The sequence below is a fragment of the Mus musculus genome, chromosome 7 (assembly GCF_000001635.26).
Source record: "Mus musculus strain C57BL/6J chromosome 7, GRCm38.p6 C57BL/6J".
Classification (NCBI taxonomy): Eukaryota; Metazoa; Chordata; class Mammalia; order Rodentia; family Muridae; genus Mus; species Mus musculus.
The window spans coordinates 129,957,320-129,979,838 of NC_000073.6; the positions used below are offsets into that span (position 1 = coordinate 129,957,320).

Below are 22,519 nucleotides of genomic sequence, written 5' to 3' on the forward strand. Positions count from 1 at the left end.
GCCTATCTCAGGAGATCTGGGGTTTTGTTACTATTATATTCCCTTACTGGCCATCTTGGAGCATTTGAACTTCTAATGCACAAATTGTGTCTTCTTCAAAAAAATCTGTATTTGAAAAAAAAAATCAAGAGGCAAGTATAATGGTTCACAGTTATAATCCTGGCACCTGGGAGATGAAGGGAAACAATTAGAGCTTAGGGTTACCCTTCGCTACATGGAAAGTTCCAGACTAACCTAAGCTACAACAGACTATGGTTCTGAAAACAAATAACAGGGGCTGGAGAGATGGTGCAGTGGTAAAGAACACCTGCTGCCTTTGCAGAGGACCAGAATTTGGTTCCCAGCATCCACACTGGGAGGCTCACAACTGCCTATAACTCCAGCTCCAGGTTGGGTGAGCTCTTTTTGGCTTCAGCAAGCACATGCATGAACACACACACACACACACACACACACACACACAGAGAGAGAGAGAGAGAGAGAGAGAGAGAGAGAGAGAGAGAGAGAGAGAGAGAGAGACACTCATAAACACATACTTAAATTTTTTTAATTAATAAATAAATAATCATGAGGCAGCAAAGACTTAACCCAAAGTCCTCAATAAGCAATTAATATATCTAGGCAGAAGGTCAGAGACTGAATCTTAGCCCTTTGAGAAGGCGAAGTTTGACCCACAGAAACAAATTCACACAATCATGCATGGATCACATGAAGATAGATACTCCATTGTCAGATATGAAGAATATAGAGTCATTTTTATCCGATACCCACACATACATACCCCTGATCAAAATGTCCACCCAAACCCAAGGTAAGTGTGATACAATAGCCTAGGACCATTAATTTGGGGGTCAGAGTGCCTGAGCCCAAGTCTAGCACATTCACTTAGATAATGTCATTGTGCCACCAGGCTGGCTTTCAGTTTCTTTGTGCCAAATGAGACTAATGCTGAAATCTATTTACTAAGTATTAACTACTTGACTGCCATTTAATCTATATCTGGTGTCAGCAGCAACAGCTTTGTTCAGGACACCAACTGGCAATATCCACTAACCATTTCCAAGTCATCAGAATAATTACTTGAATTTAGAATGATGAAGGTAAGAAACTGAATTAAGACAATTCTGAGTGGAAGAATTCATTTCTATTCAGAGGGGCTTTAATGTTCTCGTGGAGTCCATTGGGTGCCGACCACGAATTCAGAGTCTACACAGAGAGCTTATGGTGACTCATTAACCAGACTCTAACTGAATAGAGCACTGACTGACCACAGTGCTGACTCTCAGAGAATTAAGGACAAAGAGAATACACTGAGATAAATCACTCAGGGATTACAATACAGAGTATTCAAACTGTTCTCATCAGGGCTGGCACCATGGCTCAGGAGATCAAGGCTCTTGAAAATCTGATCTCTGGGGCCATCATAGTAGAAAGAGAAAATCAACTTCCCTAAATTCCCTCACACACACACACACACACACACGGACAGGGACACGGAATCAGGCACGTGCACAGTCACACATTCATGTACACTCACAATAAATATAGTCTAAAGTTAGTTAATTAGTTAATTGTTGACATTTAAGAGAACATAATAAATAAATAAAACATGCTAAAATACCAATAAGGAGAACTAATCCAAGAGCCTACCTCAGGAGATCTGGGATTTGGTTACTATTATATTCCCTTACTGGCCATCTTGGAGCATTTGAACTTCTAATGCACAAACTGTATCTTCTTCAAAAAATATCTGTAGAAATTCCAGGTTGCTTGTGAAAGTCCCAGAAATATGTGACTCCCTGAACCAGTGACTGCAAAGATGATAAGATAATCATACCAATTAATACTCACTTCTAAAATAAATGACTGCTTTCTGCCATAAAACTTGCCTTCCAAAGTACTCTAAACCCATATAGTCACTCTTTTTTTTATTTTATTTTACTCTTCAATGACATTCAATGATGAGGCATATTTAGGGGTTCATCCTGAACTTCTGATGCATGCATATCATATCATATCAGAACCAAACTGGTGTATCTAGCATATCCATCAACCCAGAAATTAATCTTTTTTTTTTTTGTAGTGAGAACAGGTATTTAAATCCTGCTGTGAATGGTTTAAAATATATCTAATACAACGCTGCTAGGTGCTGTTACTGTGAAGCACAGAGCATCAAATGGACTACCTTTATTGTACCTAAGTCTATGTTCTTGACCAAATACTCCACACGCTATCCTCTGCCTTCCTCGCTTCTGTCCCCATCAGCCTTATCATGTTTCATGTATGACTGAAGTCATTCTATGCCTGCTTGTGTATTTTAAATATCCACTGCCAACAACTTTATACACTTCTCTTACTGTATTTCCTTTTTTTAATGACTGACTTCTTTTTTGAGCCCCTCATCACTACAAGTCTTCAATATCAAAAGTAAGATCCGGTTCATTAAGCATCGTTCACACCTGCTGTTTTAGAAGCCTTAACTACCCTGTCTCCTCTCATTATCTTCAACTGGTAAATTATTAAATTCCAGAAATGGCCTGGTTTTCAGGGATTAAGTGAAAATCATCTGAAATCAAATGTTTTTCACATATGTGCTCTGGACCGTGTAAACTTCAGTGCATGTTTGGTGAGTGTAAAAGGTCTTTCCCAACTTTGAAAATAGCTTTGTGTGTTTTGTAAGCAAGCAAAAATCTCAGGCTTTGTAGCTATGAATTGTTGTATTTCACAGGTGTGTATAGTTCTTTTGCCCACTGTAGCTTTTGCCATAGTTTCTGTAAACTGACGTCCTCTGCCTTGCTCATGTGTCATTAGGTTTTGTTAAGAAAGCAACTCAAGCTAAGAAAGGGAAAGTAATGAATTATGCAGATGTGAAAAGGCAGGCATCATTATCAATTCTTCTTTCTGGTTAAAAAGCTTAGGAGTTGTAGGTTAAGACACAGAGCTGGGGAATGGAGGAGGCACTGGATATATTAAAATGGCCCCACCCCAGAGCTTGAGCTCTTAGCCAATCCACTACACTAGCCAAACACACATCTACTACAAATCCTGACAGTAACGAAGACATCTGGATGGAAAGGATGAAGACAAGATCATTGCTGTTACTTTATCTCCTGGGTCACGGGGTAGAAAATCCGCTCATATAGTTAATGATAGCCTTTTGTGTCCTCGAAGATGGACAAGCGCAACTACACTCAAAGGCGTTTCTAGATGGAGGAAGAAGTGCAAAGACTCTGAATCAATTGTGACTGTAGCTAAAGGACCCACCATGTCCCACAAACTGGTTAGGGAGGTAGGTCAAAGACCCGGCTCACTCATGGCCTAGAAGGTCTTAAGGAGGTCGTCTCAGGTCTACTCTCCATGTCTGGCAATGACACACTGTAGGTACTCAGTCAAAAGTGAGTAATCCTCAGGTTGTGTTGTGTCTAGACCTGTTTAAGGGTTCAGTCTTGTGTGTGTGTGTGTGTGTGTGTGTGTGTGTGTGTGTGTGTGTGTGTGGACATTAGGTAAGAGGATCTGAACTATTTAGAACCAGACACCCAGTTGGTTCTCATTAGTTCCCACATCTTCACTAAAGCCATTCTCGTGCAAGCCGGGATCAGACTGACAGCCTCTGCTCACATCCTCCACGTTTGCTTTACTTACAGCTCAAAATGAGAACGTCCCATCGCCTCACTAGAACCCTGTCGTCTCCAATAGATTTCAACCATCCAGGCAAGCTAATTGGGTCAAGTCAGAGGGTTTCTGTTAAATCAGCCACCCTGCCTTGTGACAGCCTGTATGAGTTGGAATCCTCATGGTATACTGAACCTTAGAACAAGTACTTCCAGGATGCAATTCCCTTCGTTAACCCAAGCTGGCCCACTACCCAGCTGAGTTTTCAGCCCCAACTATGCCCAGACTGCCACACAGAGCACTCCTCAGCCTGTCGGATGTGACTTATGGTATGGACTCCTCCTGGGCTCATAAGAAACAATGGTGAACTCACCTGGGTGCCTGACTCTTCATGTACAGCTCTGCCTAAGCAACCCTAAGTCAGCCTGTGACCAACTCCTATGATGTATCCTTGACCTTGAACATACAGGGCCCTTTCCATCCTGGAGCATCAGTCTCCATTTTGCAATCTCATCATACCTTTCTTGTTTGTTCTCCCCTCAGGCCTACCCAGATCTGGACAAACAAGTCAGCTAGGGACCCCAGCATCAGACATGATGAGACCATATCCAGAATGGCTCAAGTTTCTCTGTCCACCAACCTTGTGGTTCATCTCCCATTACCATCTTACAATATAGTGCTGATGATGAATCCCAAGGGGCTCCCTGAGAGGAACTCAGCACGTTCCATTTGGTACCCTTTTCTCTCCATATTACAGGAACAGAGGGAGTTGAGAGTTTAAAGGCTGTTGTCTTGATTTATGGAACTTGTCTCTAAATTGGACTGTTAACTGCTGTAAATAGTAAAACCAAAGTTAAATAAACTACCCCCCCCCCCACAGCACATGGAAGGTCTTCACCCTCTCCCTTTCCTGGACGCAGAGGGATTGTTGAAAGACTAAGAGAATCTGGGGCCTTCTAGGCCTGCTAGGGAAGACCTAAGGTGGTGTGAGGCTGGCTCCGTGACAGACAATATTCTTATCACAGGATATTTTGCACCAAAATATCCTTTGGTAATTCGGGGTCTAGTGGCCAAGGATGATGGAAATTTCCCAGTGTCAGGAAAGCAAGTCCTTCCAGAATATTCTGATGTAGTCAATGCGTTGAAATACATCCTGTCTTCCTTATGTTTTGCATTCCAGCAACTCAGCTACTTGCAGAGCCTCTGTCAGCCCCTGACTTCCCTCTTTGCTTTCTCTTTTACTCGCAGGACTCAGCTGGTGAAGGATGTGTGGAGCAGTCTCTGTTATTTTAAACCAGTACGGCAGGGAAAACCCTTTATTGAGCCTTTATTGTTCTCAGGAATGAGGTAAGTAAACTGGGTTCAGAAACAGACTTCAGCACCAAAAAGAAAAAAAAATTTTAGAGGCATCTTTTAAAATGCAATTCTGACGTAATTGATTATTTGATTCACCAGCGTTGCTTTGTTGACTTTGCCATGCTCCTTGCCTGTCAGGAGAGGGCCAACAGAGAAGCATTCTTTATTCATTTCCATAATTGATGTCAGAGAGTCCCATTACATCCCTGGGTGCTTAAACTTTTTAAAAAAGCACTGCGTTCGTTCATTTCTTTGTGCTAGGAGACTAGCTAGTCCCCCTTTACCACAGTGAAGAAACGTCCCGGGTCCCCTAAAAACCTTTAATGACCCAATGGCACTAAAAGCACACCCTTCCCACTCTTTAATTATATCAGGCTACTGTAGTAGTGAAGTTAGCTAAATTGCAACTCCAGGAGGAGCAACCTGGACCACAAGGCGGGTGGGTTTGAAGCATCTGGCCGGCTTCCCTGGTAATTTATGATGGATGGAAGTTTATTAACACAAAACAGCTGAATGGGAACGGGTGCCGCTTTTCATATGTAGCGTGTGTCCTAAACGGGAGAACGGCATCTGGCCCTTCCCCGAGTGGTTACATAAGGATCCCCCCTCACCCCCTTTAGTAAACTTCAGATTTGCACACGAAATTCATTTGGCTTCTTTAACAATTTACCTACACGAGACTTTAACCTGCTAATAAGCCCCATGCTGGTGCAATTAGTAATTGATCCTAAAGCTCTTTCTAAAAGAAAGATAGGAGAAGACAATTTTTAATTCAGAGCTCCTTCCCCAGTGTGTTTCTGTAAATGACAGAAACACAGAGATGGAACTAATTAAGTTATTAAAAGTATATTTAAAAGGAAAATACTGAGCTGCTGGATATGAAAATATGTTAACCAGGAATAGATGAGTTTTAATCTCAAGCACAATCATGCAGAGGAGAGTGGTCCACAGATTGCTTGCAAGTGTTCTCTGTTTTTATCGTGGGATTTGAACCCGGGACCTCCCACTTGCAGGTTTACTCTACCACTAGCTTGATCCCCAGCTCCCACCTTCTTTGGTTTTTTGCTTCTTTGGTTTGGGGGTTTTGGATTTTTTTTTTTTATTTGCTTGTTTTAGTTTTGTGGTGTATGGGGAGAGTTGAGAGTCTGGGGGGTTGTTTTTGTTTTTTTCTTTTATATTTTTAAGGCAAGAGCCTCCCTAGATTGCTTAGAAGTTATTCTGTACTCCAGAGTCTTGATATTCTCCTACCTCTGCTCTGATCCTGAGAAGTTGGGATTATAAACCAGCCCCATTAGACTTGGCTGGGAATATTGTAAGTATAACAGACATGGACAAAATGAGTCACAGCCATTATAAAAATCTACCTAGGTATTTAAGATTTTATTTTCAAGCTTTTCTTTTTCCCAAAAACTTGTCAGAGAGAAAGCAATTCTCATTTACCTAAACACTCGAGCTAAATTTCCTATGCCTTATCACTTCACTTAAAATCTTTCTTGACAGACGCCCATATATTCATGTGAAGCAGCAATGATTTCATGCATCCAGTGGGGAGAACAGAACAGGACAGCCGGTGTCTTTTTCTCACAGGAAATTTAAATCTCCCACAGATAGCCTCACCTCAATACAAACTGGAGAGGCTAACTGGTTGAGCTCACAGCCTGCTGTGTGGAGAAATGGTCCAGCTACGTTCACCCTTGCGAGCACTTCAACAGCACAGAAAACTTGGACCTTTGTGAACTAGAAATGGCTATTAGAGTAATGAATTACACAGATCATCCAAGTTTTTAAAACCCTATTTGCCCCAAGTCTTTGTCCTCTCCCAAGAAAGTCTAAATGGAAATACAGGGATATGATTTCAGAATTTGACTCTCTTTGTGAAGAACAGGCAGCAAACAGGTCCCAACTATGCCTGGGCCTCTCTTATCTTGAATTTATTTTCTTAAGTGTGCTAACAAGAGTAGCGAGTGTCAACATCTGTCTCCACACAGTCACCGGCTTTATTTTTGCTAGGAAACATTTGCCTTCCAAAAGCTAATGGCCTGGGTTGGCTTTTATTTATTTTCTGTCGGCCTGTCACGTCCCACCACAGGAAGACGGACTGTTTTCTGAGCTTGGGACATGATGGGACTAGTTAGCTTATTTTGATTATGTGACTGTTCGTGATACAATCCAGGACAGCTCCCGGCAAAGGACTCTGAAGTAGGAGATGCTGTCCAGTGGAGGATGGCTCTGGTCCATAGCTCCCGGGTGGGAGGCAGCCACCTACTTCAGGATTGAGACATCCTCTGTAGAACAGCAGAAAATGATGCGTCAATTTTCCCCACAGGAAGAAACCCAGCAACTCCATATCTGAGTAAATGGGAAATTTTTGCAAAATCCACTTTCAAGGCAACAGGCTAAAACAGTAACTTCTTGTAACAATGCCACAGACTTAAAATTATAGACAGAATTAAGATGTAGGCCAAGAATGGACTCTTCCTGTTTGTTCAAGCCTTGATCGGAGTTGACCACAAACTCATGGGACAGTAGGCCCTGAGCTGAGGGGTGCTAACACATAGATTTGAGGAAGCCCCTGAAAGCCTTGTGAAAGGTGGGCTCTCGAACTGGGGATGGTGGTGCACGCCTGTAATATTAGCACTAGAGGTGATAGGAGGATTCCAGGTTTGAGGCTAGCCTCACATACATAGCAATCTGGAGGCCAGCCTGGGCTATGCGATCATGTCTCAAAAATAAAAACAAAAGACAGAATTCTCAAGTTTTTGGAAATCAAGAACAATTGGTGAAGGCTCCAGGTGGCTCCCATACGTGCATGGGCTACCAGACCACACACTGATCGATATGAGGCTCTGGAGATGAAAGATAAATGAACTTATATTTGTTTATGTCTGTCTTCCTTCTCTAGACAGCAAGGCCAGAGGTTGGTAAGGTTTTTTTTTTTTTTTCTATGAAGAGCCAGAGAGCAAATATATTAAGCTTTGTGAGCCAAGAGGCCACATACTTTGCCATTATAGCATGGACCCCACTAGGCAAGTATATAAACTACCAACATGTTCAAGATGAGTGGGGGCTGAGTCTGGCCAGGGTCCACAGGTTGCAACTCCACTCTTGGAGTAGGAACCTAGTCTTCTTTGCCTGGAGCCCCATGTCTGCACAGTGCTTGCCAGATGGCGTCTGGTTGAGAAACGGTGAGGGAGTGGTCACAGTCCTTGCCTCAGGGATACACATTCTGGTGCAGTGGGGAGGAGGTGAAACAGCAAACGAACATGATGTAAGAAAGAGGCCCATGTCCCTTGTGTGTGTGTGTGTGTGTGTGTGTGTGTGTGTGTGTGTGTGTGTGTAATGTCAGGGGTCAGGGTGCCCGGCAGAGCAGATACAAACACAGGACTCTCAGTTAACTTTGAATTTGGGGTACACGGTGACTACAGTACTGGAAACATATGCTGGGGTGACAACTCAGTGGGTAAAGTGCTTGCGGGACGAGCGTGAGGACCTGAGTTCAGATTCCTAGCACTCTCAGAGAAAGCTGTGCCTGAAGGAGTGCCTGTAACCTGAGCACCAGGAAGCAGAGACAGATGGGTTCCAAGGGCTCCCTTAAGAGAATCCTGAAGCTCCAGACACAACCTGGAGCCTCAGAAACAACAAGGAAGTAGAAAAATGATAGAGGGTGGTGCTCAGTGCCAACCCCTGGGTTTAGTGGCCACATGCATGGGAGTGTGTACCTGCACACATGCCAAGTACACGTATACACCACCCCTCACACAAAATACACGTGGTCCAACTGAAACTCCTATTTAACTACCTACCATCTGAGCAGGAAATTCAGGGAAGTTCCCAGGACTGTGAGCTGTGAGAGGAGAGAGCAGGTACCTCGAAATGAAAGAAGCCAAAGAACTTGAAAGGCAGGACAAAGTGAGTGCCACAAAACCGACACCCCAAGAGTTAGGGGTCACTTCTCATTCGGGCCCAGGTGTGGCTGTGGGGATGGATGGGCCCACAGCCAGGCTGGAGATAGGGGTACAGCTTTGACCCTGAAAGAAAGGGTCAGACTCAGTCCTATAGTTAACAGCGAAGGAGACAAGGTCCCTAAGCAGAGAAGTGACCACTGCCAGCGGCCAGAGGCTCATGATCACAACAGTACACAAACTCTCCCATGAGATTCACAGCACATTAAACTCTGGCCTGATTTTAACTTTCCCAGGCTCTGTGGATTGGATTTTCTTCATTATGAAGTTGCTTTCGGGCTGGTGAGATGGCTCAGTGGGTAAGAGCACCCGACTGCTTTTCTGAAGGTCCAGAGTTCAAATCCCAGCAATTTCATGATGGCTCATAACCATCTGTAATGAGATCTGACACACCCTCTTCTGGTGTGTCTGAAGACAGCTACAGTGTACTTACATGTAATAAATAAATCTTAAAAAAAAAGAAGTTGCTTTCACACATATCCACATGCACATACAATACAGTTCAAGCATATTCATATGTTTGTATGTATACTTCTCATATATTTACATGCATATGCACACACATTAGTAGACACATATTAATCCATGTCTTTTGTAGGGCTCTCCTATCAAATCTATTCCGTAAAAAACTGAAAACTGTCTCTAAAGCTCAGAAGAGAGATGGACAGATGGAGGAGCTGTTGCCTGGAAGACAGCCACAGACATCATGTGAGTGGGAGGGCATATAGAAGGGAGAAAGGTAGCCAAGAGAGGAACTGGAAAGTACCCCAGACTGGATGGGATGATCAGAGGGGATAGTTGAAATAGATCAAGACAGATTTGACAAGGCAACTAAAGGAGAGAGGACAATTTTGCTCTGGGATTTAACCAAAGAGGAAGCATGGAGAAAGAATCACAAGAAGACCGAACAAGGGCATTGAACTCGCCAGTGTAATCACCGATGCCTGCCATCCAGCCGCTGTCTGCATACGGATGAGGGTGAGAGGTTCTGAGCTGTGTAGTCTCAGATCTGTTCTATTTAATACATTTGATTATTGCCACGAGTGAAGACATTGTTCATTATCTGAGTTAGGATTTCTATTGCTGTGAGGAGACATCATGACCATGATAACTCTTATTAAGGAAAACATCTAATTGGGACTGGCTTACAGTTTTAGAGGGTTAGCCTATTGTCATCATGGCAGGAAACATGACTGTATACAGGCAGACATGGTGCTGGAGAGATAGGTGTGAGATCTATGTCTACATCCACAGTTGTCATGACACAGCAAGAATGACACTGGCCTGGCTTGATCTTCTGAGATTTCTAAGCCCACTACCCAGTGGCATACATCCTTCAGCAAGGCCATATCTAATGGTGCCACTCCCTATGGGTTTTCATTCAAACCACCACACTCATGAAGTCAACAAACATTCTGTGAGCATGTATTCTATACCAGGCACATCCTATATTATGACTCTGTAAGTCCCAGAGGAGATAAAGCATGAAGCATTGGAGATTAATTCTGATGGAGGGAGCTTGTAGTTGTTTGGCTGAAAATGGCCCTCATAGACTCACAGGTAGTGGCACTTGTAGTGGTCTTGTTGCAGTAGGTGTGGCCTTGTTAGAAGGAGTGTCACTGGGGATATGCTTTGAGGTTTTAAATGCACAAGCCAGGCCCAATGTCTCTTTCTTTCTGCTGCCTGTTGATCTTGATGGAAGTTTGCTCCTTTTCATTGTACATCTGCATAACACTGGCCACTAATAACTACTAGTCAACACTAGACTGTTTTGAAATCTCCTCTGCCAAAGCTGTTAATCCAAAATTCTTCAATGCAGCCTCAGGCAGACTTATCAGACAAGGGCAAAAAGTAGTCACATTCTTCCCCCAAAATATCACAAGAACTGTCTCTATGCCACATATTAAATTCTCCTTCTCTGAAACCTCTTGAGCCAGGCCCCCCACAGTTCAAATCACCCTCAGCGCCACTGCCCTCCACATTCTTACTAGTATGGACCGTTAAACCCCAGCTTAAAGCATTCAAACGCTTTCCTAATCCAAAATCTACATTCCTCCAAACAAAAACACAGTCAGACCTATCACAGCAATATCCAAGTCCCTGGTACCAACTTCTATCTCAGGGTTTCTATTGCTGTAATGAAATACCATGCCTATGGCGATTCTTATCATAGAAAGCATTCCACTGGGACTTGCTTACATCAGAGGGTTAGTCCTTTATTGTCATAGCAGGAAAAATGACAATGCACAGGCATTCATGGTGCTAGAGAAGTAGCTGAGAGTTCTACATCTGGATCCATAGGCATCTATCTGGAAGAGAGAATGATACTAGGCCTGGCTTGCGCAACTGAAACCTTAAACCCTACCCCAAGTGATGTAGTTCCTCCAACAAGGCCATATCTACTTTTGCAAGGCCACACTTCCTAACAGTGCCACTCCCTATGAGCCTATGGAGGCCATTTTTATTCAAACTACCACAGAGTTGAAACTACCATAAGCTTAGATAGATGGATCTAGAAGGAAGCTGGCCTATTGGCGAGACAAACTGTTTCTGTGGTCCAAGGAGGTAGCCAATGACGGTTAAGTGCTAACTCTTGGTGGTTCTGGGAAGCAGCCAGTCTGCAGCTGAAGAACATCTGAATAAGTAACCCCTCTTAGCGACAAGCAGTTTAGTAACTCGCAAGCACTCAAATAATTTATAGTCTGCTCACATCACTGCCACACCGAGCCCCTGTAGGACAAGCTTTGTGGAAAAATGTAATCTGATTTATAGCTAATATATCAATCGGCTAGCAACAAATCGTGCTTCTCTGCTACTACTGGAGCATTTTGGGTTTCTCTGCAAATTAAGTATTTTTCTCTGCATCATTATTTCTTTTTCAGTTTTCAGTGGCTTTGGAGTCAAGCTTCAGAAAGCTGGCATGGGTAAAACCCTCATGTACCCGGTAAGTAGAGATGAATCTTGGTTTCTTACATGGTAAAGGAACATAACAGTATCTGTCTCAAAGAGTTAGTGAAGTCGGATTAAGTAATAACGGCCAATAGGACATAAGCACAGCCTGATGTTGCTCACGAAGACAAGCAGCCTCAGTTAGTGTCTCAGTGCTGGAAGCATTTTGAGAAGTTCCAAAGACAGCGAAGTCTAGGCAGTGAAAAAAAAATGAGATGGAAAAGGAGGGGTAAAGGAGGGGCAGTCTATTGGCAAAAGGTGTGTCGGGGGATGGCAGCTGAAGAGACCTTCAGTTACAGACTGGAGCTCCAGCAGAATCGGCCATCTTCCTCAATCCCTGGAAGGTACCTGGAGCATGGCTGGACCATGGAACTCTAGATGTCGAACATCTTTCTTGGTGTCACACTCAAGATCACAGCTAGCCTCCTCATGGAGACTGCTGAGCACTGAGAAGAATGTAGGTCCGCCTGCCTCCTGCTGTAGCCAAAGCTCTCCTCCAGGTGGGCTAGAAGAGGCCATGGCATCCATGTGCTATAGATGTGGAGCGTTCCCTCCAAAGAAGCATGGTGTGTGTGTGTGTGTGTGTGTGTGTGTGTGTGTGTGTGTGGTGGTGGTGGTGGTGGTATGTGTGTGTGTGTGTGGGGGGGGGGTTCTAGCCATATCCCTATGAGCCATGAGGCAGCCACAGCCAAGAAGAGTCAAGACGCCTCTGACCACTGCAGGGCCAAGCTAATTCACCAAAGGCAAGTGCACTCTGTCCTGATCAAAACATTAGGAAGAGTATATTAAAAAAAAATCTGTACAATAGTCTTCATTGTTTTAAAGGGAGAAAGCTAAGTTTCTATTGGGCAGGATTTGGGGGTGCTCCAGTACAATGTTTGCTTTTCTAATTATCTTAAATGTGTCAGGCGTATAAAATGTCCAAAGGTGGCGGGTGGGGAGGAAAAGGGGGAAGGTTGGGGGTAGGTGGGAAAGTAGGAGGAGGAGGAGGAAGAAGAAGAGGGAAGACTTCTCATCTAGTTATAAATAAAACAAAGCCATGAAAAGAGTTTGTAGCAGTTTGGTAAAGACCCACAGATCATAGGCATGCAGGAGACAAGCATTCAGGATAGGCCAGAAAGTGGCTGGTGCCTATTCAACAACTAGGCAGTGCTGGGCATGTGCCATTGCCTTGACCATAACAACCCCTGGATGGTTCTGGATGCCTCAGAGCAGAGTTGTCCCACTTGGAAGCGTCCCATGTAGAGAGGCATGTGTACAGGACAGAGAGCTACCAGTAAGAAGCTGGGAACACATTCAACACTAAATCATTGATCTGGTTTTAGTCACAATAGTCATATTGGCTTCTCCATTAAGATTTCTACTTAGGGATGGAAGCAAGGCTCTAAACAAGCAAAGGAATTGCTGGAGTAGCTTAGGAATCTCAGAGGCAGAGAGCGAGTCCCTGTCATTGAAGCGTGAAACCTGGATATTCCTTACTCACTGAGCAAATGAACTAGAGAAGAAATACATGAGTGAGATGCAGAGCCCTGATGCCCTGGGTGCTCAGGAACCCAGGTAGATGTGGTCACATGAAGAGAGGGAGTTGCTTCTCAGTTTGCCTCTAAGAGTCCAATGTGTAGTGAGGAGACAGAAAAGCTGGTCACAGCCTCCTTCATAGACTGAGAGGTTGTCTCATTCCACACAGGGGATGGCAGAAGACAACAGAGACAGGAGAACAGGCAATGGGAAGAACCATCCCACTAGTGTCCTCTTAGGACAGGGGGCACAAGAGGTCGCAGGTGTCCCTGGACAGAGGTAATCCTGGGATATGAAGAATAAGAAGCAGGACTCAGAGGACTTCTGTGAGTCCATTGAGATGTTGTGGTTTGAGAAACTAAAACAAACTCTTCCTCCCACTTAGAGGGTTGAGGCCTGAGCAAGAACAACATAAACAGCAAAACGCAACATCTAAACAGCAATTGACAAAGGGCTGTGTCCAGCACACGTGCTCCCAGGATGCAGAAAGCTCCCAGATGTCACTTAGATCGGAAAGACCTCATGCATGAGGTCTCTACCCGGAAATCTCTGGTCTCAGCCAAAAGCATAGACTGAATGGTTGCAAAGTCTCCTCCTGTATCCCCTGGGCATGTCATTTGGAAAGGCTGACCAGAAGGTTCAGTGCTAAGGCCAGAAATGGCATTGGAAAAGTTGCCCAGCTGGGGGCTTTGTGTTGTCGGGCTAAAGAGAATGTTAGTGTCACAGAAGTGAAGAGCTTAGAAGTCATGAGGGACAGAAATAGCCAGATGGAAGACAGGACTAGGGAAAGTAGATAATAATAACCCCCAAGTCCAGCTGCCCATTAGAATACCCAGGATACCTGTTCAGAATGGAAGACCTCACTTGTCTCTAGTAGGGCAGGGGAATACTCTTGCAAAGATAACGTGAGACCACGGTCTGGTGTTGAGTAAGTGCTGGGGATACCTTCTTCCCATGGAACGGAAGGACAGGGATGAGGGTGTCTTGAAAGTTGGACAATGAACTCTTGCTGCTGCAAAGGTCAGCACAACTCCAATGCCTCCCCGTCTTAGTGCTCTGAGATTCTAAGCTGTAAGCAGGGGCGGAGATCTGTGGCAATAGAAATACTTTATGGTTTTTGTACCTTCTTCCAAATCTCATATACCTTGTGTGGTTATGGCACATTTTTATCTGCATTAGCCACAGTGTGAATGATCACAGGCCAGCTGAGACTGTTCCAGACCATCCCTGTGCCCAACTAGAAAGACCTTCCATTACTAAAGGAAAGTGGCTTCCCACTTCTTCAGTTGAACACCACAGTGAGGTATTCATAGATGGTTCTCATTTCCAAGATAGAAAACTGTCCTTAAACATTATGATTGCTCATGAAGAAATATGAGTCTGCTTGTTAGAGACACCCCTGGATGTGCTAGAAAAGAACAGAGCTTCCACCATTTCCCCACATGCTCAGGATCCCTGAGACTTAATGGGCAGGTTGCTCAGCTTGCATCTCTGAATGTGAAAGTTAAGTGCACAAATTATCCATGCTTACGTTTAGTGTGCATCGTAATTTGCTTTCTATTGTTGTGTAAGACACTATGTGAAAAGCACCTTAAGGGGTAGATGGTTTATTCCGCTCACAGGTACAGCCCATGATGAAAGGGAATCAGGTCAGGAACTAAAGCAGAGACCATGGAGGAATGCTACACAGTGGCTTGCTCCTCATGGCTTGCTCAGTCTGCTTTCTGTTTTAGCCCAGGCCCATCTGCCCAGGGATGGCAACACCACAGTGGACTGGGCCCTCCCACATCAATCACTGGTCAAGAAAATGTCCCCACGGATCTGCCAGCAGGCCAATCTGATAGAGGCAATCCCTCAGCTGATGTTCTCACTTCCTAGTTGACAAAAAGTTACCAGCATAGTTGGGGTGAAATTCCAGCTCAGACAACTTTTGTTGTGTTCCTAGATGGAAGAAATCACAAAGGTATTAGAGTTCTATCACCTTTGATAAGGTATTGGATTTCCGGCACTTGTGTCTCACCATCTGCAAAGAAAAACATATCTATAGGATGAAATTTAAAGATAGCAGTTCTTCCTAACCCAGCTACTTCCCAAATAATTGAGATGAACACCTATTAATTTTTTTCAACAAGCTTTAAGCACAGTAACTGGGCAGATATTCCAAATGTCTATGCTATCTAGTTACTTCCCAGCCACGTGCCCTGAGTAACTTGCATTTAGTTTCTCCTTGGCTTGCCCTGATGCAGCTGTTTGTTCTTCATGGAGAACTCCCTTGGCAACTCTATCTCATGCCTGACCTCATGTCAACCTCCTTCTTCCTCCTCTCCCTCTCTTTTCTTCCTCCCTCTCCTCCTCCTCTTTCCTCCACCTACCTCATGGCCCTTCTTCTCCTGGACCTCACCTACCTCTTGGCACACTCCTCTCTCGCTCTTCTCCCTCGGATGATCAGAAGTCCAGGTTTTCTATCTCTTCTACCCAGTCATTGGCTGTTCAGCCTTTTATTCAGCAATCAGAGTTAATTGGGGAACATTCTTTACACCACAATGATCATGGCAATGCCTGTGTCCAGACTGTAACTAGATCTCAGGGCACAGAAATCAGCATCTGAATACACAGTGCACAAGACACTCCTCCAACACATATTCATTCTCCATTCTGAGAATGGAATATGTAATCACATGAAAGAAGGCAGACCCAGAGAGCACTGAATTTTCCTTCTTGTCTTCATGGTGCTGAGCCATTGACAGTGGGCAGATGTTTGCTGCTGAGCCCTCAGGGCTGGCTCTCTAGAGGAGTATGAAGGGAGTGGGAATGCCCAACCCATCCTTCCCACAGCTCCACAGCAGTTTCTGAAATGGCCATGGTGGAAATCTCTGTGCCACTCACTCTAGACCTGTCATTAAAAAGAGGGAAAGGGGGCTAGCTATGTGGCTCAGTGGGTAAAACCACTTGCTGAGCAAGCCTGACATCCTGAGTTTGATTCCTGGGACCCACGTAAATGTGGAAGGAGCGGACTGACCCCACAGAGTTGTCCTCTGATCTCCATGTGTACACGACCGCATGCCTGCTACACATCGTGTACATATACACAGTAGCCAACTAATCACAAATAAGGAAAAGAGGGTTGGGTCTGGTTGATGCTTTATGTCTGTAAAGGATGACAGACATATCAGAGGCTAACACTGGTGTGTTACTGAATGTTCAAGACCAGCCTGGGCCATACTATGAGTGCTAGAATAACATGGGCTACAGTGTGAAAAAAAAAAGTCTCCCAAACCAAACAAAAATATGAAAGACAATTATTTTTAATTAAAAAAAACAAAGGCTGGGCGATGGTGGCACACGCCTTTAATCCCAGCACTTGGGAGGCAGAGGCAGGCTGATTTCTGAGTTCAAGGCCAGCCTGGTCTACAAAGTGAGTTCCAGGACACCCAGGGCTATACAGAGAAACCCTGTCTCAAAAAACAAACAAACAAAACAAAAACAAACAAACAAACAAACAAAAGCACGAAGGGTCATCAGCTAAAGTGACCAGTATGCAGGCGTGAAGGTATTTCTTGTGACTTTTTCCTGCCTAGAGCAGCCTTGGGATCAGTGGGGAGTCAGCGCAGGCAGGACTTCAGACAGAAGAATGACTGCATATCTGCACACGAGCAGTAGACAATATGGGGATTGTCTTAGAGAACTGGACAATACAGAGATGGCTCTGTTGGGAAGCTGCTTGCCCTACAAGCCTGAGAGCCCGAATTTGATCTCCAGAACACGTGTTTAAAAGGAAGCTAGACATGGCAATTCATACACCTATAATCCCGGTGCCCAGGAAGCAGAGGCGAGTGGATCTCTGCAGATCAGTGGCCAGCCGAGCTGCCCAGCCAAAGCCAGAAAGAGAGGATGAAAAACTAAAGAGGTAGAAAGGACCCTGAGGAATGACTCCCAAGGCTGTCATCTCTCCTACACACACACACACACACACACACACACACACACACACACACACACCTCACTCACAGAGAGAAAGAGAGAGACAGAGAGAGAGAGAAGAGAGGGGAAGGGAGCAGTTGTGAGTGACACCCTTGCAGACAACAAAGAAAGTCAAAACTCATTCACGTGTCAGCCCAATTCCAAACAGTGTCGAGATTTTAGGGACTTTGGACAACATTCTAATCTGTTTGCCACAGTCTTTGCTCTTCCAAGAAAGGTAAAAGCTTAAGGGATAATTCCTCACCCTAAACACACTTTTTTAACCACGAAGAAGAAAGTTAACCTGGGGCAAGCTTTATGAAACGCTTGACAAAGCCAGGAAGAAAATCAGCCCAGGCCTGCAGTATCTTGCCTGGGCGGGTAAGAAGAAGCGGCAGCTGCCGCACGCACTCCGATGACTCTGGAGTCTGGGGTTTCCACAGGTTAGGTCCACGCCTCTCCTATGAGGGAGAAGCTTGCATTTTATGTTTCTGATGGCGCTGCACCCTAAAAGCAGCGCCAAGAAGTGCAGTGCCAAACAAGAGAACATTTTGCTGGCTGTGATACTGGGTATCCTCCCAGCTCTCTGGCCCCCTGTGGCCTCCAGAGAGGAACCTGGCGCCTGCAGGCTACTGAACGTCTCTGAAACTGTATGGCGCCCCACTGTTCTTTGCAGTGGGGTCTAGCCTGGGCTATGTGGATGTGTTCTAGTATCGCTGACCCCCACCGCCACTAAGTTTCACTGTACGGCCTCTGCTTGTGATAGGACAAATTGTCTCCAAACATAGCTGTGTCCCCTGGGAAACAGAACTATCTCTAGTTGAGAGAACCTTTAGTCCCGGGAGACCTCAGCAGACTGGCTCTTCCTATTTCCGGGGTGAAGAGTTGTGGGGAACTTCTGAACCCCAAAACTTGTTATCCACAGCCTGAGTCTCCTTTAGCTTTTCCTTTTCTGTGCCAACTAAAGGACAGTTCAGTTCAGAAAAAGCCATGAAGAGCTGGAAATGTTCTGGCAGTGGGGTTTCTGAGCCAGAATTGGCCTTCTTGGCTTCAAAGATCATGAAACCTCTCATTTGTACTCCACAAAGCAGCAATTTCTCACAAGGATACATTTTTTTTTAATTCTTTTTAAAGTCAAGTACAGCTTGGTAACCACAGAGTACAGAAAAATACAGGCTTTCTGCAAGAAGCAATTATTCAAAACCCGAAGACCAAAAAAAAAAAAAAAAAAAATGAGCATGCCAAATCACGTCAGTCAGAGTGCACAAGACAACTGGAGCTCTTCGCTCAGAAGCGACGCAGTGCTCAGAGCATCGCAGTGCTCAAAGCGTCGCAGTGCTCAGAGCGACGCAGTGCTCAGAGCGACGCAGTGCTCAGAGCGACGCAGTGCTCTGGGTTTATTCTTTTCTTGCTGACTTTATTTCTTAGAGACTTCGCCCAAGCTGTCTCTGACTGCTGACCTTTTCAGGAAAAACAAGAAGGTATAGGTGGGGTATGTGGGGTTTTGCTTGAAATGTTCCATGACCATTGCAACCATAATTAGACCCTGCGATGGAATGTACTAGAATCTGCCTCCAGGATCACTTACAGGGTCTGGAGAAGCCACAGAAAAACTGAACACTTCAGCACTGCTAAGATATTTCTGGGCTGGCACAGGAATACTCAGCTCGTGGAATACAGATCAGCAACCCTACACTCTAATTTCCACCCTTCACATGCGGCACGATTATCCACCCTCGCTGTAGAAGCATCAAGTCAAAACTCGAGGTTTGCTTGCCAGAAGGAAGCCAACCCTTCAATTCTGTGGCTAATGCCACCTAGGGATATAATTACACCAGCTAATATCATCTTTCTACTAAAAAGGAAGGAAATGAATCCTCATGGCCAACATTCATACAACTTAACCATTTTAGGTTAGCATCAAATGCCTAAGACATTTGTATTCTGAAGCCTAAAAGGGAAAAACTTGAGCCTTAGGGTGTGTGTAGGACATATTCTCTCACTTAGCTGATGTTCACTTCAGAAATGTTCTTTAAACACTGTATTCAAGTTATTAAAAGACTTTTTGCTCAAAATAAACCTTTTTAAAATTATTACCATCACATATACAGCAGGTTCAGGGAGTAATCAAATATTTGGTGAATTTTTGGTTCTCCTCATGAAGACTCAAGGAATTAACCTTGTCTACTCAACTAGGCAGGCACAGAAGTCATTTTCTGCTTAAAAGATTGAATGGGGTATTTATTGAGAAAGCTTTATGAATGGGATAATTGCTTTTCAATTCAAAACTAATCCCCAAAAGTAAATTGGGCATTTAGAAGGAGATCTGTGCATGAATAGTGTCAAAATAGAGATGGTTAAAGCCAGAAGAGGGGACCAGTAAGGTGGCTTTGTGGGTAAAGGCACTTGCCACCAAGCCGGGGACATGAATCTGGTACCTGGTGAACTATATTGTTGAGAAGAACTGACTCTGCTCGTTATCCTCTGGCTGCCACACTATCTCTTCCAGCTTACACTTATAGGTGACAGCCCATCACTGAAGGAAGTCAAGGAAGGAATTCAAACAGGGCAGAACCTGAAGGCAGGAGCTGATGCAGAGGGCATGGGGAAACGAAGCTTACTGACTTATTTGTGGCTTGCCCAGACTGCTTTCTTATAGAACCCAGGACCACCAGCTCAGAGATGGTACCATCCACAATGGGGTGGGTCCTCCCCAGCCCCTCAGCCCTCCCTCATCAATCACTGATTAAGAAAATGCTCTACAGCTGGATTTCATGGAGGTATTTTCTCAACCAAGGTTCTCTCTTTTCAGGTGGCTCTAGCTTGTGTCAAGTTGACATAAAACTAGCCAGCACACTATTCATACATAAATATTCATAGCTGCGTTCTTCAAAAGGAGCCTAGAAATTTCATGCAAGCCAAATGTCCATCAACTAATTAATGTAAAAATAAAATGGGCCATATGTACACAATGGAATATTATTAAGCTATAAACAGGAACAGAGATCTGTCCCACAATGAAAATAACTTTTGCTTAACCCACACCTTTTTTTTTTTTTTTGGAGACAGGGTTTCTCTATGTAGCCCTGGCTGTCCTGGAACTCACTCTGTAGACCAGGCTGGCCTTGAACTCAGAAATCCACCTGCCTCTGCCTCCCAAGTGTTGGGCTTAAAGGCGTGTGCCACCACCACCCGGCTAGCCCACACCTTTTTATTGGAACCATCATATGCATAGCAGATTCAAGGAGAACTCAAGCACTTAGTGAACAATTGGTTCTCCGCAGGGTAACTCAAAAAAATCAACATTAGGCTGTTGAACTGAAGGGAGGCATGCAAAGTTCTTTCATTAGAGAGCTAAACACAAGAAAAATCCAGATATAAAGGTGCCATCTACTGCACAGATGTCTGAGAAAAAAAAGTATTAGTAATTTTTCCAAGAGAGAGTATTACAGGAAGAAGAGACAAAGTCAGAGAAGGGGTAAGGAGAGAGGTAGGTAGGCAAGACAGGGTAGTTGTGTGTGTTCTATGCACATGTGGGGGTATGACAGTATGGCCCACTGGTTTTACAGTTAATATGAGTTAACTCTTATCAACTGAAAACCCACAGTCAAAAAGATAACAATGTTTCTAAAATAGACTTATTCCCATACTTCTTCCTATTTGATCTCAGTACCAGGCCAAACATGGAGTTTTAAACTTACTTCTTAACACACATTTCTTCCTTGTGCTCCAAGGAGAACCACAGTATGCTTACCAGAATCTACTCAGCAACATAGAACTGTGTCCCATTAATACCCCAAATATTGCAACTCCAAATATTGCAACAAAAAATACAAAAGAAGATGCTTAAACACTTTCTGAAATGTTTGTTCCAGATTCTGTCCACTCTCACCTTGGGACTCTTCCTCCATGCAAAGCAACGGTGTGGAGCCTTCTAAAGGCTCTCAACATTATCAAAGAACCAAAAATAAATCCAGATTGCCTTGTAAGTGTGAACTGGGTTTTTTTTTCCTTCTTCTTCCATTCTTGGTTGAAAAATGGCTGCAGATACTGCACTCAGATTTTCCAAGCTATAAATCTCTCTTGAGCAAGGACTAGGCAAGGACATTTTTAGCCCCAGAGAATATTTTTGTCAAAAAGATGTGACTGAAAAAAAAAAAAAATCAAGGCGTCACGATGGCATCTGTGTGCTGTGTTGGCTGCGGAGGTCACTGCTGGAAACCAGGTCATCACTTAAGAATCAAATGCCAAATAAGTAAATGAAAGGAAAATAATCCTTAGAAAAAGTGACTCGATTCAATCAAATTCAACAAAAATAGCACACATTAAGAATGAGAAAAATGCTCCTGATCTTTGATTCAGGGATCCTGTCTCTAGACAGTCATCCTAAAGAAAAGCAAGCCACAGCAACATGATGTAAAATGTGGGAGGACCTCAAGAATCAAGACTAGGAATCGGTTAATTAAATTACTATACATTCTTTTAATGGGATTTCTATCTCCATAAAGACATGGAAGGCACTTGTGAGGTAATAGATCATGAATTACTATGTAACAGGGAGAGGATTAAAATGTAGACTATTATAATTATGCAAGCAAGAGTATCTGCACAGATCAGACTAGAAGGAACTGTGTAAAAGTATGGATTTTGTGTAGCAGGGTGGGCTACGTGTATCATTTGTTTCTCCTTACTGTGATAAAGTTTCTGAGGAAAGTGACTTAACGGATGAAGTGTTTATTTGGGATCACAGTCTGACGGTACAGAGCAGAGAGGGTTTGGTGACTTACCAGGAAATGGCAAGAAAGTATAGTTTTTGGAGTCTGAGCTAGCTTGTCACATTTCATTACCAGTCAGGAGAGTGCTCGCCAGCTTTGTTCTCTTTATGCAGTTCAGGACCCCGGACCACAAAATAACAATGCCCGTATTCAGAGTAGGTTTGCCTCCATCATCAGTGAAACCCCTCAGGGAACAATCTCATGGACATACCTAGATGTGTGGCTCCTAGTTGTTCATAAATGTAGTCAAGTTGACAGTGAAAATGACCTATTATACATGCAGCCTTATTTTTCCATGTTTGTAAAATGCAAAAGTGCTATCCATCTAGAAAATTTAGACACCATACAAATTTTATGAGCAAAAATTCCATTAAACAAGTTGTGCTG

General features: G+C 44.0%; 1 long non-coding RNA gene across 1 annotated transcript; it reads left to right on the forward strand.

The window, feature by feature from the left end:
- Positions 1–4,845: 4,845 nt before the first annotated feature.
- Gm4265 (predicted gene 4265) lies at positions 4,846–21,350 on the forward strand. Its single transcript, NR_046077.1, has 4 exons — positions 4,846–4,959; positions 9,529–9,908; positions 11,813–11,874; positions 21,233–21,350. It is a non-coding gene; the product is annotated as a predicted gene 4265 (long non-coding RNA).
- Positions 21,351–22,519: the final 1,169 nt, after the last annotated feature.